We start from the raw sequence: 21035 nt of genomic DNA, 5'->3' as shown, positions 1-21035 counted from the left end.
AGTTTTGGTACTTGGTAATTTATTGTTGGGTTGCCAATAACTAAAATAATTGATTTGAATGTTATTTTTTGATTCATCTCGTAACAAGGGCATTGTGTGTCATGATAAATATGCTGTAGGTATTTGCATTGACGTTTTCCGTTTGATAATGTGTCAACGCTACATTTGTTGATCAATCCAATAGTATTCTAACATTTTATTCGTTACTTGATTTTCACTTGTACTTCATTGAATAATATGACTCGTTACTTGTATGGTTGCTATGCATAAATTTTAAAACATAAATAAATAATTTCATATATATAATAATATTATCGTACCAAATATAAGTCTATTAAATTATCAAGATTATTAACTCACACACGATATAATCATACACTATAAAGTAACCCAAAACAACCCCAAAAAGGAGAATGGCAAACTCCCATAGGACTCTGGGCCTGATCGTTACACTGATGATTTATGGGTGATTAAATAGATAAAAATATACAGACTCTATGAATATAATAATTATAGATCTTTTCTATGGGATAGCAGAGATATTGGGATATTGATTAAGATCAATTTTGAATGTAACGTTACTAAGGCCCTTCTGCCATTAGGTACGATACTTCTAGAATACGATACTCGCGTAGAATACTACTTAGATATTTGCTGGCTACCAGATGCTCGCATATTATGCGACTGAAAAATGACTAAATTCATCATTATTGTGCCTCGTTTTTGTGGACCGACGTTATAATAATAAATAATAATAATTCATTTATTTATTGCAACAACAGTTACGTCGTTATGTCGAGCAATCAGCAATTCCAGTGACGAAGAAGCTCTTGCAGTTTTTCTTTTTTATAGAAATAGAAGACGCCAACGTAAGAGTAAGAACTAAGAAGTACTGGATTCATCCATATATTGAAAGAAACATAAATTGTAGAGTTTTTGTAGCCGAACGAGAACTACAACATGATGATTAGATATTTTTATCTTTCTAACGAAGAGATACGCGCGAGAGTCGAGACCCGATGCAAAAGCGACCGACACGGTGAGTAGTGCTATACTAGTCGCAGACGTGTAGGATACCAGTAGCGTAGTGTGCGAGCCTACATAAAAATGTATGTGAGATACTCCGCGGCGACTAGTCTCCGAGACTTGCATGATACTTGAATCGCCTATGCGTATCGTAATGGGAGAAGGGCCTAAAACTTCACTCAAATGTCAAACAACAAACATAAACAAATCACTCATCACTGACACAATTATGATTAATAATTTGACATTTTATTAATGGCCAGCTACCTAAATAAAAATGTTATAATTATTATTGATTAAGTAAAACATGTTTTTATTTTATAGAATGATCTAAATAAATTAAGATATGTGTTAAAAATAAGTTAAGTTTTGCTTCTGATTTATAAAGCATTTGAATTCAATAAAATTAAAAATAAAATATAGTCATTCATTCGTATTAATCGATATATTCGACTTTTTTACTCCTGACAACACTGACAATCTCTGCTTGATAAGACCGGTAGTCATAGAAATCTAAATAACAATGCCGGTAGTGAACACATTATCTTTTTTTTCAAAGATTTGTTTTCCCATAGAATCAGAAGTAAATATTTTACCAAGAATTACTAAAAATAACATAATGAATTTTAAATATATTATGATTTCTGTAACAGTTAGGCCCAGTTTCGCCATTCTCCTTTGGCAAAGAAACAGTCAAACTTGTAAGACGCTACAAAAAACGCAAATTGAAATACAATAACGGTTACGAACAATTCATTGAAACTGTCAAAACATACGATCGTAAAGTAGCGGGCAATTCATAAATGTCAGTAGAACCATAAGTATCCCACAAAAAATACAATGGGAACACTTGGAACATTAAATACTTGTAAACTATTGTACAATTGCGGGCACTGTATCCATTTAATTGATCTTAAGGGCTCTCCAGTTTAGTTATTAATCAAGGTGTTTAAATACGTTAAAAACGGGGTTATATTGCAGTTTTTTATAAAAATGAATGTTTTTTGTGATTTGTCAAACTGTCTTTGAAAATATGTAAGTAATATTTTTTATGACTTTTTCTCGAAAATCATTTCTCTTTAATACACTATAATATATCTAGCTCTTTTTTAAGTCTCAATTTTTTGTTGATACAAAATATTTTGTACGGTCTAATTAAGTAATATTCTAGAAATTAAAATATTCGCACAGTAGCAATCTAAAACTCTGGAATTGCTTTACCGATTGAGACTTTTGATGAGAATTATTATTAATTCTTTGATTAGCAAATATACATAGATAGTAATTAAGATATGCAGTACATTTTATATAGTGACTGATTTCACGCGTCCGAACACCATCAGGTAATATTGATTAGAATATTAAATGAACAACCCATGTATGTACAGGTTTTTTGCTATCTCGAAGTAAAATGCTAAGTTCAAGGCGATCCGCATATGATACAAACGATTTACATAATAATTATTATGCATCAATGACAATGACGCGTTTCGTTAATAGCTGAGTCAGATTGTATGGCTACTGGTTTATAAGTTTATAACATTCGAAAAAGTAGATTTTATTCTGGTTTTGAGGTATGAGAGAGACATCTTGGTTTGGGAAAATAAAATATTTTATGTAGGTAACTAAAAGGAGCCTTAAACTTATAAGTAAGAAACTGTTAAGTTATTTATTACCTACGGGTTTTATAGCTATGGGTAGTTATTTGAAGTCTCATTGGTATAATAAATAATTATCATGAATTCATGACTATAAATAGGTACTTACTATATGTTTTTTTCAAATGAATAATCCTTTAATAACACTATCAATATTAATATGTAGCATGAGTACCGATACTCTTATAACTTTTTCATATTTGAATAACAGTACAAAATGATAAGCCATAATTAACTTTGAACGCTTGATGGAACAAATCGACTCAAATGTCAAGTCACCATTATCTATACGAGACAGCACTAACAATGTAACATTGAAACTTCCGCGTTTAATAAACAACTTTTTGTCCTAAATGCAATTTTTACACGGCTCATAAACTATACTTAAAGATTGCAAACAATTTTTTCGATACACCGTTGCGTGATTAGATCGCAGTATTATCGATATTAATTTTCACCTTATATTTCACATTTGAAACAATATCTAATTGTTTTCCTTAATTTATGACCATTTTGGATATATTATAACATATCTATGAACTTTAGAAATTATTGTAATTCATTTTTCTTATTATCTACCTATCTACGTAATAACAAACTAAAAATGTCGATGGTCAATTATTTTGCGTACCTACATAGGTAGTTATATTATCCATGATTACTTCTATTCGTCAAATGACAAATCGAACACATTTCAACTTCAGTTCGCGGCTCGTTCGATATTTAAATTTTAAAACCGCCCATAAACAACAAACGTCAGAAAATCTATGCTACGGCAGTGTTGCCGTTTTAAAAAATGTAAAAATTATGCAAGATGAATAATCGGTTGTTTGCGGGTGCAACCCGATTATGGCGCGAACAGTTTTAACCCTAGAAAAGTTTCATGCAAATATTTCGTATGAATAAATAAAATGGCTCGTCAACACAGAGATATCTGTAACCGATAAGCGAAGTTAAACAAAGATGGATGGCGTATGAGATTGGTTGCCAGTTTTAAATGATAATAATTTAAAGTTACACGTTATTTCTGGCTGTTTTCCTGAACTGAAACATGTTTTGAATATTTTATAGGCAAATCTTCAAAGAGGATTTTTTTGTTTTCTTGAATATATTTTTCTCTCTATTATTATAAATGTGAGTGAGCATATATAAATAAATTCAATATAATGTCAAATATCAACTGCTCTAAGACTGTTTTATTTAAAACTAGCGGTCCGCCCCGGCTTCGCCCGTGGTACATGTTTACGTTTTCTCTCCATAAGAACCATCCTCGTACTTCAAGGAATATTATAAAAAAAGAAGTAACGAAATCGGTTCAGCCGTTCTCGAGTTATGCGCTTACCAACACATTTTGCGATTCATTTTTATAGTATATGTAGATGGTAATTTATTTTGTACCTACCACAGTTTTAATAGAATAATATAGTTGTGTAGGATTGAAATATAATATTATAATGTTAAATACAAGCAGAAATACACTTTTTATTGCAACAATCTGTTTCAATCAGGAATTGCAAGTCAACTAATAATACACGTTTACTTTATGCATATTTAAACGGCAATTGAATATATTAGAATAATACTTATATTATAGAATTATATTGATTATTTATAATTAATGTTTTTTTTTTCTTGTTACAGGTGGAAATAAACGCAAATAACGAGGAATTATAAGGTAAACATCTTTTTTATATAATATAACTATGAAAACGTATTTAATCAATATACATATAGGTAACGAATTTAAAGCACTTCTTAAATTTATAAGATGAATAAATAAATATGAATTTTGAGTTAGGTAGGGAAAACTAACATAATACATAAACTTCGTACAGTAACTCCAAATACGTTTAAGTATACGATACCACTATTTCGTTGCTCACTCGAATGTTGCGTTGGCGTTGTGGTCTGCACACTGGTTACAACTCGCAGGGATCGCGTTCAAATCACCGCAGGCCCAGTATCGAAGCTGCTTATACCATTGTATGAGTCTGTCAAACCTAGGGCCTATAGAAACAATCTCCACGGTCACGGCGTAGGCGAATATGTCTTCCTCGTATTACCAAGGGGACTTACATTTTAATTTTTTTCTTTATTTAAATTAGATTAGGTAGTTATTTGTAGAAAACAAAACCTTGAATTCTTTTATTATGTTTTATTTATTATTTTATGTCTATAATTATTATTAATTATAATAAAGGCAAAAAAAAAACAACAATAGCTTCGTTTGAAAAATATTATTTTTAAACGATGTTTATTTTTTTTCAGTGTTGTAACTATATAAAATTTAAATAAAATAAAATTGTTTTGTTTATAATGTTAGGTTGTGATTATAAAGAATTTATATAGATATATTGTGCAATTAAAAGGTCAAAACTAACGTCTTTGTTTACACCAAAATAATATACAGCGCTATCTAGTCGGAAAGCTATTAATAATTTATGTATCGTCATTATTGTAAATAACATTGTTTTCCTACTATAGCGTGTTGCTCTCATCAAAATAAGATTATTTTAACGTTCATCATTTATGGAGAAACGATGTTTGCGTATGTATTTATTTCACTTTATCTATGTGCAATTTCTTATATTTAAAATTATATCTTTATTTTTTTTAATCTGATTACTTCCATATCTGAGATAATATGGTACATATTATTATAATACAATATTCATTACTATGTAGGTAGGTAGGTACATAAGTCTATTAGTTAATAGTCTTTACATAATAGTTCATAATATAAATCTATACACTTTTTTAAGAAAATAAGTATTAATAAAAATGAACACCTAATTATTATATACCTATTGTTATGATATATTAAATTAATATTATGTTCTAAGAAGAGTCAATTTATCAGTAAAAACTCGATGTTGATGGATTTTTACAAGTTATGACTCTTGGGCCCCAATTATTCGCTCAAATAACCCGTGACAAATATTTAATCATTGTGAAAACTTCAAGGAGAAAGTTGATAAAAAGTTGATTGATGACAGATAATATTAAGTAAAAGCCACCTGAATTCGATAAGATATAATTCCTCTTATAGGTACTTATGTCATAACTTTCTTTATTTTATCAGTTTTTATCTGTAACCTCTGATGACATTCCCTCTTTCAAGATTGTGGTTATCTGTATTTTGATAAACTCCATTGCTACACCAATATTATTAAAAATAAAAAATACAATTCACTTGCCCAAGAAATAGTTATGAGTTATGACAGTTGATCAAAATTAATGGTCGCAATATTTCTTTCCTTAATGCAATGTTTTATCCATTATACCTACGCGTTTCTTTGAATAAAACAGCCGGTCCAACACACCCCTAACCCTTCACCGCCATACGGTGTCTTCAATAACCCCGACTTTCACATCCTTCCTGTTTTAAAACTATTCATAACGCGGCAAAAAACTAATGCGTATCATTTGACGGTTTTTAGACAATAGGTCGGTATCTATTGTCGGCTTGAAAGGATTTTTTGTCCGAATTGGGTCGAAGGATGCAATCGATACCTTGGACCTAGCGATACGATTCGTTACTTTCCATTTTGTATTCAATCCGCGTTTATTTTACATCGTTAATTTGAATCCAGTTCTGTAACTGTAGTGATTACGGTGATATTTTATATCAGATTGATTATAAAGCGAACATTTTAATAACTTAGAGAGTATTTAATTGAATCTAGGAGACGTTAATTGAAAGTCGACTCGAAACCGGCGGAGGCGATTCGAAAATTTAAATGGAATGTATGTTGTATTGCTCAAGTCGGGTTGTTAGTTAAGCCACGTTACCTTTCAAAGAATCTTACAAACCGCGATCACAAAAGTGATCTATTGTTACCTTGTCCCTTATCTCGGAACACAATAACGAGCTGCCGTATGTCAAATACGAGAGGAATCAGAGCTACTTTGAATAAAGCATCCCATTGTCAATATTATAAATATTATGCTAATGCGATAAAGGAGATTTTTGACTCTGGGCCTAAGCGGCCAGGTGTCGCGTGAAAAGGGTTACGCAAATGTCTTGCACCCTATTTGAATGTGATCATTTATTAAGATTTGGTGTATTGTTTAGTTCCTCATTCCCATAGATGTGCATGCTTCGCTTGTAATTTATGTGAGAACAATGTTAGTGATATATTTTTTTTAATATTAAGGTACAAGGTTGCATTGATGTAATGCATTCGATTAGAAATGCGAATTCGCTGAGAAATCTTTGTTGTAACGAGATTCTTGTTATAAGAATGTACAATTTTAATAATTAGCTGTGACTATGAAGTTTTATTAAACGAACTATTTTTGTAATTATACCCACGAATTCTTTCCGTAATTTAAATTTTAAAAGGGTAAAACCAGGAGGCAAATCTAGTAAGCTATAGGCTAGTATCTAATCTGTGCTATAGATACACGTTTATGAAATACCTATTTCGTACTTAATACCTACATAAGAATGTTTTGATAATATTTTCGTTATCTTATTTAAATAAAATGCACAATTTTCAATAAATTTATTATTCAATATAAAGATTTTGAAATTGTTTTTTTTACACCCAGTGTTTAAACTACTGAACACATTTGAATGAGATTTTCACGACGGATATTACATTGTATAGGGACAGAAACAAAGGTGTTTTAATCTTGAATACAAAAAAAACATACCTTCGTGCCACATCATACGTTGTACCAATTAAAAGAAATCTTTTTGTTCAGATCCTTCTTTATGATTTGATTTACATATCAAAAGTGTAAGCTTTTTATTCAGTGGTATGAAAGAAAAGACTATAAATATAAAATAATAGGACTTTAATGCAATAGTACAGTTCTAACAGTTATAGAAAACATAATATTAGGTAACTTACTGCATATTACCGATTTTTCTTAAGTATAAACCAATTTTTTCTGTACTAAGGAAAATATTAGTCTTTTTCATCATCCAATAAAATACTGGGTTTTTTGATAAATTACATATTATTAACTATATACCTGTAAAAATATAACTTAAATAATTTTTTCTCAATTTTTTAAAATGATTTCTCTACAATTTCCAATGTATTCCCGTTATACAAATTTGTATAGATATTTTACATGCCTAGAGCAGGCAATTAAACTGAAATATATATTATGTAGAGGTTCATTAGTTTCTAAACATTCTTATTAAAATTTTATAACATTATAAATACGTAACAAACGTATCGACTTTATGCCACAGCTGTTGTATTCTTATGATAAACACTATTGATAGTTAACGAACGGGTTCATTAAAATTATTATTATCTGTATTTTATAAGCTGTGTTTCTAGTTTGGCGCCATTTTGTTTTATTCGTCAGCATTCCCGCGCTTTTGGTGACAACTTTGTAGCGTTGAAAACTAGCTGGAATTATTTTAGCATTGTAATGACTAATGAGATTAATTATTTTATTACAGTACTAAGTACCTATCATGTAATTAATTCAAAAATTTATACTTTTGGGATAACCAGTTTTATAATATTTATTTAAATAATTAAAATTAAAAAATCAAAAAGCTTAGGCGTTTTATAATTATCATTAGAATGTTTCCTTATAAAATACAATGATTTTTGGAAAAAAATATGCAATTTATCACTGTAATTGCCAACGTTAATAATTTTGCAGTTTCGTATTCGAAAAAAGACTCAAGTTTTATGAAATACCTAATCTGTTTCGGTTCAAATCTTAGAGGTTATTAAAGGTCGTTTGCTTTATTTGATTTGAATAATTTGATGTTTTTGTCCGTGTACTGTGGGAGTGATTTTGAAATTAATTGGATATTTCGAAAATTACTCCAAACACTTTATCTAAACATAAAAAAAGCTCTACGTCTCAATGACGTTAATTATCGAAAATTCCATAATAAACTTTTGCGGTTAAATTGAACAATAAATAGAATTTATCCAACAATATTTTGCCATAGGTACATGTAAAATCAAATTATCTCGTTTATTGATATTTTAATCCAAGAACAACTAATCAATGCTCATAAAAAAAAATTTTACTACCTACGCAAATTTATTTAAAAAGCTTTTTGCAAATTTTAACCGAGAAATAAATATAGAAACGTAAAAAAATACTTAGAATAAAATATGTTCAACTACAATGTTGGAATACGCCATAAAGGGTTGTAATATTGTGAAATTATCGTAAAAATTAATTAGCGGTTTGTTCCAAATGAAGTGATCACATGCTGCCAAGTTGTAAACATTAAGACTGAAGAAACTTTTATGGCTGTCGTAAATTTTCTGGTGGCAATTTTACCATACGTTGTATGCGTGTGGTTTTGTTGCCATGCCGTCTAAATGATACTTGAACAAATTTGGCAAAGGGGATTGGAGTGTTCTTTTTAACAAAAATATATGAGAACTATACTAAACCTGGATGTAGGTGGGTTAAAAGGGCCCATTGTGGGGCTTTTTCAGATGAAATGTGTAGGAATAGTGTAGTAAGAATTTTTTATTATTTGCGTGCTCTGAAGTACGATCTAAATCTATTTTTCTTTAAGAAGTTATACCCCTAATTCACTAGAATTTCCATCCTTTATTATGCTTATATTATACTGAAAATTTCCATTTAAATTTTGAGTTATTAACACAACATAAATTTCGATCAAGTAGATATAGGTATATAATATATAGATATGCCTGCTAATATTCCACATATTTGAGGAAATCAATTAACCCATTCATTGAGGGACTTGCCAATATCATACAAGGGTTTTACCAAATCTATTATACAGATATAATAACCCTACATTACCAACAAGCAGCGCAGGGCTATAACACCGAAATAATTTTTCAAATCGGACCAGTAGTTCCTGAGATTAGCGCGCAGAAACAAACAAACTCTTCAACTTTATAATATTAAGTAAGATATTAAATAAACAGTAACAGATAAACGGCCAATCAGCGTGGGTGGTCTGCGTTGGCTCAATTGTCACCTATAATATTTTATTGAGGAAGCCTCGAAGGACCATGTCTACATGTGTATAGCTTGATACCAATTAGTTGCTAATTAACAACACTTGTGCACTTATTAACTCTTCTTAGAACACGGTTATAGAAAACGACAGTTATTTTATCCGTATGTGATATTGTATAAAAGTTTTGTAAAAATAGAATAGAACCACAGACTAATAATAATATACTACGTATACAAATAGAACCATTAGCTTCAACATAGTTTATGTAAATGTAAATAAGGGGATGTTTGTTAGAGCATTATTTTTTATTCAAAATATTACCTACTTCTTTAGGCTTATAGACCTTAGATTAACTTTTATTCGTAATTAATAAAACATATGACAGCATCAATTAAAAATGATTTAACCATCTTTATCGCTGGGCGTTACAAGTTTTCATTGATTTCGTGACCATAAAATATAAAATCGATGATCTTAATTAAAGCGAGATATTAATCGAGTCGATTTATTAATTTTCACTCGATACTCGTTACGATGTATGTAGCATCGAATCCAAAACGATCTCGGGGCGTGTTTCAATTGATATGTTAAAATTTTTATGTTCCGAATTAATCAAGACGCCGACATAAAGAGAAATTTTTGATTTAGATCGACCAAGAGATAATGATAATTAATTGATTCATGTTTTAACTTCGTGTTTTAACGTATCGTAAAGTAGATCGAAAGAAGTAAAAAATATATATATATGTATTTTAGTTAATTAATGTATTGTGAGTAATAATTCAAATTCTCGTTCTGATTCTCTCGAAAACATTTTTGTAATCAGCGACAATCTCGCAACACCTCCGTCAAACAAACCAGCTATTTCCCGCCATAATTAATCACCATTTATCGGCGAATCAAAGGAACACTGGTGGTTTCCATCAAGCACGCTATCGGTTGTCATCAATACACACCCAAGCGCTTAATCCCGAGCGTAGGCTAAACTAATAAAATAAAAGGCAAAAGCAGTCACGCCACGGCCCTCTGTGATCCATCACAACGCATTGGCAATAGGCGGGGTGCACACAGACTACAGAGCGAGCAGCCTCGCGAAGCAGCACGCTCAGTGTGAACGCGGTTTGACTGAGGAAAGCGCGTGTGACGTCATTTTCCACAGCCAAGCCACTTCAACACTGCCCAAGCTGCTTCACGCAATAATTGCTTCGCGGGGTTGCTCGCTCTGTGCGGATCCGCCGAATGAGGACTCTGCAACCCGCCATAGACGCCATCTTGATTTTCCATTTTAAAATTCACTTTTTTCGAGCGCAAACGCAACGGGCTAATTAAGTTGCCTTGTTTGGAAGATCGAGTGTATCGGTTTATTTTATAATTTAAAATGTATTCACGTTTAATTTTGTGTAATTTAGTATGTGATATTTTATTGTCGATACAAATTGCTGTTTGTACGTGAGGTGATAAACGTCTGCGGAATTTAAAAGTAGGTTGTTTACTGTCATGTTGTGTAGATATGTATGTACCTCCTATATTGTTAAATGAAACACAATGAAGTTCGATGCCACCTACTTATTAATTGTACAACGAAAACAATACCGGAGATATATTCAATTATTTATTGTATTTAAAACTATTTTACTAATATATTTCTACATATCCCTAAGTAATATCGACAAATGGTTTAATTGTACGCTTTTCGTTCAATATGGATAATATCGATTGAATATAATATAACATAATATATCAAGATCAAACTACAAAAACATTACCCGCAATAAAAACTTCCCTATCCATTATAATTCATAAAAAGGTCACACGTAGAAAAAGGTTCGTTCTAATCTAAAAGAATTTACTTAATCTTGGTCTTACATTCATAACATAAAATTAAATAAATCGGGATCCAACCTGTCGTAGGGACATTTGGTGAGCGTTCAAATATATTCTTTATCCTTTTTTGTTCCACATTTGAGGCAAAAAATGTAAATAATACCGATCCCTTGAAATGTTGAGATACGAGTGGATATAGGCTTGGTGCACAATGGGTGTGTTATTTTGAATATTGTTTGAATATTGCGTGTTTGTTAAAAATGTTCGTTCTTTAAAGTTCGTATGATGATATGATTCAATTGTACATGTTATTATGTTGATTTGTGACAAAATTAACCGCTATTAAAAATACTTCCTATATAAAATGACTATTAATAAATAGGTACCTAATACCTATGCGAAGACGCGGGCGGAAATCTAGTATTCTATAATCTTTTTTAATTATGTCTGAAAATTTTAAACGTATTATAGCGTCATCGTAACGGCGCGGCGCATACAAATTTATAAAATATGAATAAAAATACATTCACAGATTGTATTAAATATTGGCCACCCAGTGTGCCCTCGACCGAAACGCATCTCGACCCGCTCCAAATCAACTTGAGTGCAGGTATCGCCGCTCAAAAATAGGTTATATTTATTTTGAATTTCGAAGATAATTCGATAGCAGAAGGGTTATTAGGGGCAAGTTTTTTAAGAACGTTATTCGAAATTCGATATTTAAATAGAATTAGGCAACCGAGTGAATGCGCCATACTGTTTCCACGTTATGGGCATTATCGGGTTACTTTTTGGAAAAGTGAAATTTTAAACTTCGAATGTGATAAGGCGAGTTTTTTTTTTATTTATTAGTTATGTGGTGTAAGCTAGGCGGTTGGACAAATGGTTTTGTGTTTGGGTGTCGTGTTACAAATTAAAATATGAGCTTTAAAGTCACTATTCGGAGCATATAACATTTCAGCTTGTGGTCACGCTCGTAGTCGTAACGTTCGAAATGTCGGTTTTGTGAGCCATTAATTATAAGATATCTACATATGAATAAATCAAAATTTATAAAACCTTTTACAAAATTAAAGAAAACAATTAATCATTTTTATCAGTGTTCATTTGTTTCTCACCTAGTATGTATAGTGAAACTTGAAATTAACGCCAATTTATTATAATTTGTCAAAAAAAAACAAAACGCATAATTTTCACATTTATAAAAGTGACGTGACAATGTTAGAACCAGTTTACAAAATACAGACGTCTCTGTTAACGTATTTAATTTTATATAAAAATTCATATTGATATAAATATTGATAGTATAGGTAGGTATATTTTTTCTTAAGTCGTATCTGATTATAGAATCTAGTCGTCTAGTTCTACAATAATTATTGCCGGCGATCTCAAGTGAGCGAATCTTTTACATTAATTAAAGATAAGGTTTATCTTTATTCATCCACTTTAGCCGGTTAATTTAATTAGTTTTTGTCACAGGCTTCTCAGACCAATCGTACGCTGATAAAAATTTTAAAATATATCTTAAGTTCGATTTATAGCAATTTGATTCTTATGTACAAGGTCTGAACGATAGTTTTGCTGTGGATTAATTTGTACATTTTCTACCTGAGGTTGGATGTGTTTATGTGGAAGGTTGACAATTTATAAAGGCAATGTTTTAGATAAATAGTGATATAGATAAGAGATAGACTTGGTTTAGAATTACGATAAATTCTTGCGTTGATTTTTTGCTATAATTTGTACTAACAAACAAAAACAACTTACCTGCTAAAATAATACAAATAACTTACCTAAGTACCTATATAATATCTACCTATATTTTTACATAAAAAACTGGTATTCATTTGTGTTTTGTGTTGGGTTTAAACAGTCTTCAATTATACATATATATGACACCTAAATAAAAATTATTAATCTCGCTTTTATAACAAACAACAACATGCCATTTCACTAATATCTTTATTTTATGAACTACATATACATATAGAAAAATATAATAACTCTTTTTGACATAACAACGTCCAAAACACCTGTTTTCTGCTTGAGAGTTATTTTTTTATTAAAAAAAATACCGTGAGAGTGAATATTTGTTTACGAAAGCTATGCGTTGTTGACGGAGAAAAATAAATAAACGTAGGTATGTATGTTCATAACATGGGGAATTTATCAGAAACATGTGCACTCGTCATTTGTTTTCATCTCAGTTGTTATATTATACTAATTAAATATGGTATTTCATTATTTCAATAAGACAATGAAAACATTTTCGGCTCACAAAACAAACAGAACTACAAGCGTTATTTAAATATATAAATTAATGTTAGTTAGTTAAATTAAAAATAAAAATAAACCACAAAAATTGGTCATGTGTGCAATTCGTTCTTTGAAAATTGGCCAAAGAGGTATCCTGTTGAGTCATGGATGCCTTTCAAATTTTATCAAGACAAAGCAAACCAAGTATTAATAATAACCCTGAAAATATGTAGCTTAAGTTTATTACAAATATAGTGTTCCTTTATAAATCATTTTCTTCAGTAAAGGACATTGAAAAATGAAACCCGACCCATGCCAATCGACATGGCAATCATTTATTTACATTTCCAAAGAAAAGCTAATAGGTACATATTATTCAAGCACTTCGCGAGAAACCAATAGCAACTTTTTCAAATACATTGCCAGTTGCATTTTCCCTCCATTTTCCATTATGGCAGTAATTAGGAACGAGTTTTTTATAACATTTTTGCGAAACGCTCGAGCTATAGTTTTTCTTGTATATTTCAAGTATTTATCCCAAATCTGTCTTAGTTTTAATAGTAATTAACTTCTAGAATGATATATAGATAGTTTCCTTTTACATACCTCTATATATATCTATCAAGGCTTGGATGTTTTATTCTTAAATGGTCATATTTTAATCAGGGAATGTGATTAACTGATTAGGTTTTTTATTTCCAAGCATTATGATAAATGTGAGGGTTTTTACTGAATACAATATGCAACAGAATGGATGTTTTTATAATTAAATCATACTTTTTACAAGATTTAATACATACCTACAAGATAAATTAATTAAATTTTGTATTATTATAATTACGTTTTAAATAAAGTATAGAAAAGTGTATACGTTAAGGTCACATGCTCACCAGTGTTAGTCATGAATCTTTAATAAACATTTAAATATCCTCATTCAACGCAATACAAAACACATTATATTTATTATGTATTTATAGGCAATTAGAATTGACATTTAGGTTTCAATATCTCACCAGTCACCACGATCGAACGTTCCAGAAGATTTAAACGGCGGTTAACTCGAATAACATGTGTTATATATGTAATTAACCCATTTTGTATCCATATGCAGGATTGCGTCAATCAAGACAAGCCGATGTCCATTATTATATCTCAGTCCTTATAGATTTATCTTGCCATATTTTTCTCAACAATTTATGTCCGAGTAATTAAAAAAATATAGTTTTAATTTCTTTAACAATTTAGGAAACGGCTATAATTCTCGGATACGACGTCTCGGCATTTCGAATTGGTCTATAATTATGGTTTTAATTATGACAAAATTGCCTCCCCTATTAGTTTATCTCACGGACGCCATTCCGCGCTATTAACTGCATATTTACGATAAAACAGCTATTTGGAAAATTCCTAAACTGGTAACGTCCTTTAGTTCGATATAATCAACGATAAACTTGATGTATAGACATTTAAAAATACTATCAAGTTAATAACTATTGGGCCATTTTAAAAGCGATTTCATAAGAGGCGGACGCGCTTCAACAAGTTTATTTAAATTCGAAGTTGCATTAGTTTATGTTTTACTCGTGTCATCATTGAGGTTTTATGTTCTTGGAATTGTGAGTAATATAGTTTATGATTTGATATGCAAAAAAGGACGGCCTAACAATGAGTTAGGTCAGTTAGGTCACGTCGGGCGTTGCACGGATAAAAACGCAATGTAATCGGTGCAAAAATAGTGTTGTGTGAGTCATCGCGAATGGCTATACACTTATAGTAAAGCAATTCGGTTTGGGCAATGACTTTTAATGTAAAATAATGAAATTATTAAGAAAAAAAATGGTTGCCTGTAAAGTCGGTTTTACGGGCGAAGATTTTACGTGACAACGTCTCTCTCTCGTTCGGTGACTCATCGTAACGTTACCGAGCGTTACACTTTTTCATAAGTGACTCCCAGCCGCAACCTAATTTAAGACGTTGTCACGTAAAAAAAAATATACTTGGTAATATTCCAAATCTGGTTTTTGTTTATATTTTCATAAAATGTTTTTATAAACATGTACAATCCAAGGGTATAGAAAACATATTTGATTGTATAATTGCTTGATTCAAAATTGCAATCGAAATCACGATATTGTTATTATATACCTAGCTTCATTAATATAATGCATAAATGTGTTTTGCTCTCAGTTGAAATACGTATTCGTCACGTGTTGAATGTGACACTGAGGTCATCGAACCGACAAAAACATAATAAGAGTAATTTGCACTTTGCAGTAGGTACATAATTTGTTGCGGCCTGTATTGTCACCGACGACCTTGGCTCGATTAGCAAATAATTTTGAGACGAGATGTTTTGTAAACAGGTTTTATTTGCGTTTTATTACAGTGCAATTATAAGCGTATTCGTGAATGTTTTTCGCAGTTTTACTGTAGATGTACGAATGTAGAGGACGTTCACCCGAATGCGGTTGTAAAAATTTTATGTTAATGCAAAACATTTTACATTGCAATGCTACATCAATGCAATGGTTCATCAGTCCTTTGTGATCAAATAAGCCGTAAATGTTAAAGATGATAATGAAAGAAATGAATGATGAATGAACGGTGGCAAAAAGCAAGGGTAACTTCACAATAACATCGCAGATTATAAATAAATGTCTTCAACCTAGGACACACTGATCTTTATTGACCAAGGTCATAGGTTTTTGAACGCAGCACAAAAAACACACGGTTGATTGATGGCTCGAGGATTTGGTTTTTGTTATCTATATCCATTCATAGCGTTTTTATGATCTGTTGTTTATGTTTGATTCTTTTGTTTCAGGACTTTCAACTTGCGGATCGAAAGTGAATAGGCGATGTATTGGTGTGTTTTTAAACTGTGAGTATTGTTTTTCTGTATTTTTTATCTGTATCGGTGCCACAGCTATCTACCAACCATAAACAATTGCGTTCCTTTTTTAAATTGTATCACGCACAGTTGAAAACAACATCATGTTATAATCAAAACCTTTAAAATAATCTCAGTTTTGTTTATGATACGCGATGATACTTAAGACATGATTGTATGTTTTTACTTTTTAATTCCCTGTAAGTTTTCAGCAATTGACACTGCATTTATTAATTCCCGAACTACATACATTACTCTCCTAGCATCAAATGCGACGTGCTCAACAAAATCTATAACATTGCTAAGATTACGAGAATTATGTTTTCCATCACGTTCATAGTAGACTGATGCCTGTCGCATTGTCTTTTCGGTACTGACTCACTCTATTGTATATAACACAATGGGCTTTGTGCATTGTTATGTATTTTCTAATAGATAATTATTGTGGATTGACAACTCACTTTCTAGTGTGGATTTTTCTATTCGATTGGCTGGTTCGATGGTATGGTTAATTGAATAGGTGTTTTGTTAATGCTAGTTTTTAAGGAAAATTGTCGTTTGACAAAATACAATACAGTACAGTATATTATAATTGTAACAATTATGTATCAAATAAATTGTGAGCAATTAATATAAGCGTTATAATGTTCTAAAATACATATAACTCGCAATAACACATTATTACTCTAAACAAAGTTGTAAAGATAGGTAATAAAGAAGTAATATTTTTTCACATTCAAGTTATTGATATGTCACGTATGAGTTTTTGTGGAATATTGTGTGGCACGCGTTTATAAGGGCAAACCCTCAAACATTACGGACGGGTTGCGAAGGGCAAAAAATTGAGGGGTCCATCCCAACAAAAGTTATGCGAAAATTCGATTGCGTACACAACCAGTGGGTAGTGTGTACCATCGCTTAATCGGTCAATCGAATATAACCCCTGTGTGAACACGGCTTAAATTATTTTTTATCTGTGCCATATAGCCCGAATTTTGCGCACCCTTCGAATTTCGAACTCACAACTAGTAGGCGGGAAGAGTGGTCGTACGTTTAGAAACGTCAAAACAAATTAGGAATTCAGTAGGAACTTTTTGGAACTGCCAATGGCGTATGTTTGGATTTGCGATCGTTATAGCGATTATGATTGTTTTATTATTACTTCACTTATACATATTAACTAATCGAATATACTATAAATATTATTGTGTACTCGATTCGAACTAATGGTATTCTCATTATAAACAAACGTTGGCTACCTATTAGCTTTTTACGTTCTCTTGCAACCTTATAAGGACACACAACAAAACATTCAATAAATCTCCGATCTGAACTTAAATGGCAATTCTGAGAATTACGCGAAAAGTTGTTACATGAAATTCAATTCGTGTTATCTGATTGTAAAGAATATAGTTTATGTATCAGGCAAGTTTAATTAATTTCCATTTGGAACTTTGTGCTTGATTTGACGATGTATTTACTTTTCACCTTAACTTTTAGAATGTTCTGGAGTTTAAGAATATCGGCAATTATTGGATATTTCACTGTGTATTATGTTTTACTTTCTTATATACAGACTACATAGATTATTATTGGATTACTTATAAGTTAATTGAACTATAAAAAAAGTTTTATATCGATACTTAAAAAAACAACTACCTACATAATAAAAAATTGTGTGACCATTTTTGTTAATTATAATGTTTACAAAATGTTCAAAAATATTCCAACTAATCGATAAAATTTAAAACAACGAAACGTTACGCCATTTTAATATCTAAATAACGTGGTTTCTTTACAAGGGTGTTTTCTTGTCTGCGGTTGTGAAGGATTAAAAGCAATTTATATAAATGTTCTTTTGGGAAATAAATGTGGCCGATAATTTAGTCTGACTAGTCCCGCGGGGTTTTTTTCAACGTACCAATATTTTGGGTTACGCATTTGTTGTATAGCTATACATACATATAAAATTGTAGCATTATGTGTGTATAGTTATACATACATACATATAAAATTGTATGTATAGAATGGGTTTCATACATAGTTTTTTGTGTACCTATTGTTCTTTTTTTTACCATAGTCCCTATGACCTACTGTTTGATTGATTATTTATGTCTCTATATCTGAACGAATTAATCGTGCAGATAGATATCAGTTAAATTCATAAAAAATATTATGTTGTGGATAATGTGTAGGTATTAAACAATGATAAAATTAACTTTATTAATCATATGCTGTAAGTACCTATACTTACTTAAAAAATTGTGTGAAAATTATAACGATGAATTTCGGCTCTTCTCATAAACCTATAAAAATTAATTGTACTTAGTTAACCAAATTTTACAGTACACATGCACTCATTATTTCCCATACAATTGAAATAAAACAGTAGGTATTTCATACGGCGATAACTATTTCGAATTTTCCGCAAAAATATAATTTTTGACCGCATTCGAATTACAAAATTGCTTATAAGTAATTTAAATATCCAATGATGAGTATGGGTGTACCTGATGGGGTAAAAATTACCCCCGGGGGTAATGCGTGGGGTCCCACCCTCATGTGTGGGCGTGCGTGTGAATATCGGCTTTAATGTATGATGATAAGGGTCAGAATGGCTTAATGGGTTTCGAGTGGTATGTCCCTCGTTAGAGGACACTGGAATGGCCTCTTCGAATTTGTATTGATTTTATTACGTTTGCAATTGCGTTAGTTAATCTTTCATACCTATATGCTTGTATGATATAGTTTGGATAAAACTGCATGTGTTAATAAAGGTATTGATGGAGATTGTTCTAGAAGTTTTCTATTGAAACGTAGGAAGTACGTACCTATAAAGTAGGTATATGATAATTTAAACGAAACAAGATATGTTTGTTTTGTATTCTTATACGATGGCTTTACTCAATAAATGTTCAAAGTGTTTGTAGTTTATGTTCTATTCCAGATAATAAACTGAATCAATAAAATAACACCTTCAAAATTTTATATGAAGATATTAGAACGTATTACGTTTTAATATCTATAAATAAAAGTTTCCTATCGAACAAAAAATACTAAAATTCATAACAGGAAGCGTTTAAAGCTTAAACAGTGTTTTCAAAGTTAAAAAACCACTTCACGGTTCGTAACTAAACAGTGGAGGCGTTTTGACGGTTTTATTAGCGGTCATAAAAATAACATACGGCTTACAAAACGGTCATTTAAGACCCAAAATGTTTACGGATGCATCAGAAATCATAATTCAAAGGAAAAGACCTGCGAAGTGCGAATGTTGCAACTTTACAAGTAAATATGCTTTAGCTTGGCTTATAACTAGACAATGATATTTTATTTTTTATTTGAAAAATTCGGTGTATCATATATTTATGTAGTAAATAATGGATTCATGATTCAATAGTGAACATTAAAATTATAAATATTACGGAAAATCACGAATTTCAATTCATCTTCATAAAAGTAAAATTAGTTTCTTATTATTATAGGTAGGTATACCTGCTGAAGGATACATAAAACGATTCACACATTCTTTTTATTACTTAGCATTTACTATTCTAGGTATAATTTCGCAACAATTTTATTCGTCTATTTTCCCGCCTAGTGCATCTGTCAAATGTTAACAGGCGATAAAATAAAGCCAACACATAAAAGCCCTCATGCCCGTATTCATTTTGATATCTTTAATTGTGCCCATAAAAATTTGAATATGGCGGGAAATGCCGCTTCAATAAATGTCAGTCGCACGTTTGCTTTGGCATAGTATTATATTATATTCTGTGCTTTGGCGTTAATGCAATGGTTCGTAACGAAAAACAATATATTTAAAGTTTTTATTAGCTGACGTCTCTATTACCAGCTACTCTGCACGGAGCACTTACGACCAATTTACGTTGAGCTCTGACTCATAAATTGTAGATTTCTTCATTTTTCGCTTCTTTTGCTTCGGTTTTCTAATTGAATTATTTAGATATAGTTTTTTATAGATAATTTATTTTGTTGGTGAAGTTCTATTTACGTTCGGTATAAAATGGCGAACAATCGGGCAAAGAATGAGTATTTATTAGGCGTTATGTCAGTCGTATTTATAAAGTAAAATTGCTGAAACACAAGCGACCACTTTTACCACGTTTACTTCAAACGCCTGTTATAGACCTGGTTTATTACTTCATCAAAGTAAAATGTAAAGTAAATGGCATTTATATAAATTACATTCAAAATTAGATAGTACATATCAAATTTCTAGTTAGTTTCAAATTTTTTGTAAAATTATACTATTGTTGTACCTACGTACCCTACTTACTTAAGTCCTTTATCCATATGACACTTGATTAAAAATAGTTTTTCGTGTTTGCATAAAGCAAGTTTCGCACAGTCACACTCGCCTGCCGTTCGTTGCGTGGTACCTCATACATATTTAGCCGATTAGGTTTACAAAATTAGATTTGTG

The 21035-nt window shown here is 30.9% G+C and overlaps 1 long non-coding RNA gene across 1 annotated transcript in view; it reads left to right on the top strand.

The window, feature by feature from the left end:
* Window positions 1-21035, top strand: part of LOC123694445 — a 28610-nt gene that overhangs the window by 5018 nt on the left and 2557 nt on the right. Inside the window, exons 2-3 of the long non-coding RNA XR_006751811.1 lie at window positions 4326-4359; window positions 16523-16579. This is a non-coding gene — a long non-coding RNA (uncharacterized LOC123694445). The remainder of the gene's footprint in view (window positions 1-4325; window positions 4360-16522; window positions 16580-21035) is intronic.

This window comes from Colias croceus, chromosome 9 (assembly GCF_905220415.1).
Source record: "Colias croceus chromosome 9, ilColCroc2.1".
Classification (NCBI taxonomy): Eukaryota; Metazoa; Arthropoda; class Insecta; order Lepidoptera; family Pieridae; genus Colias; species Colias croceus.
This window is presented reverse-complemented; position numbering and strand designations above follow the sequence as displayed.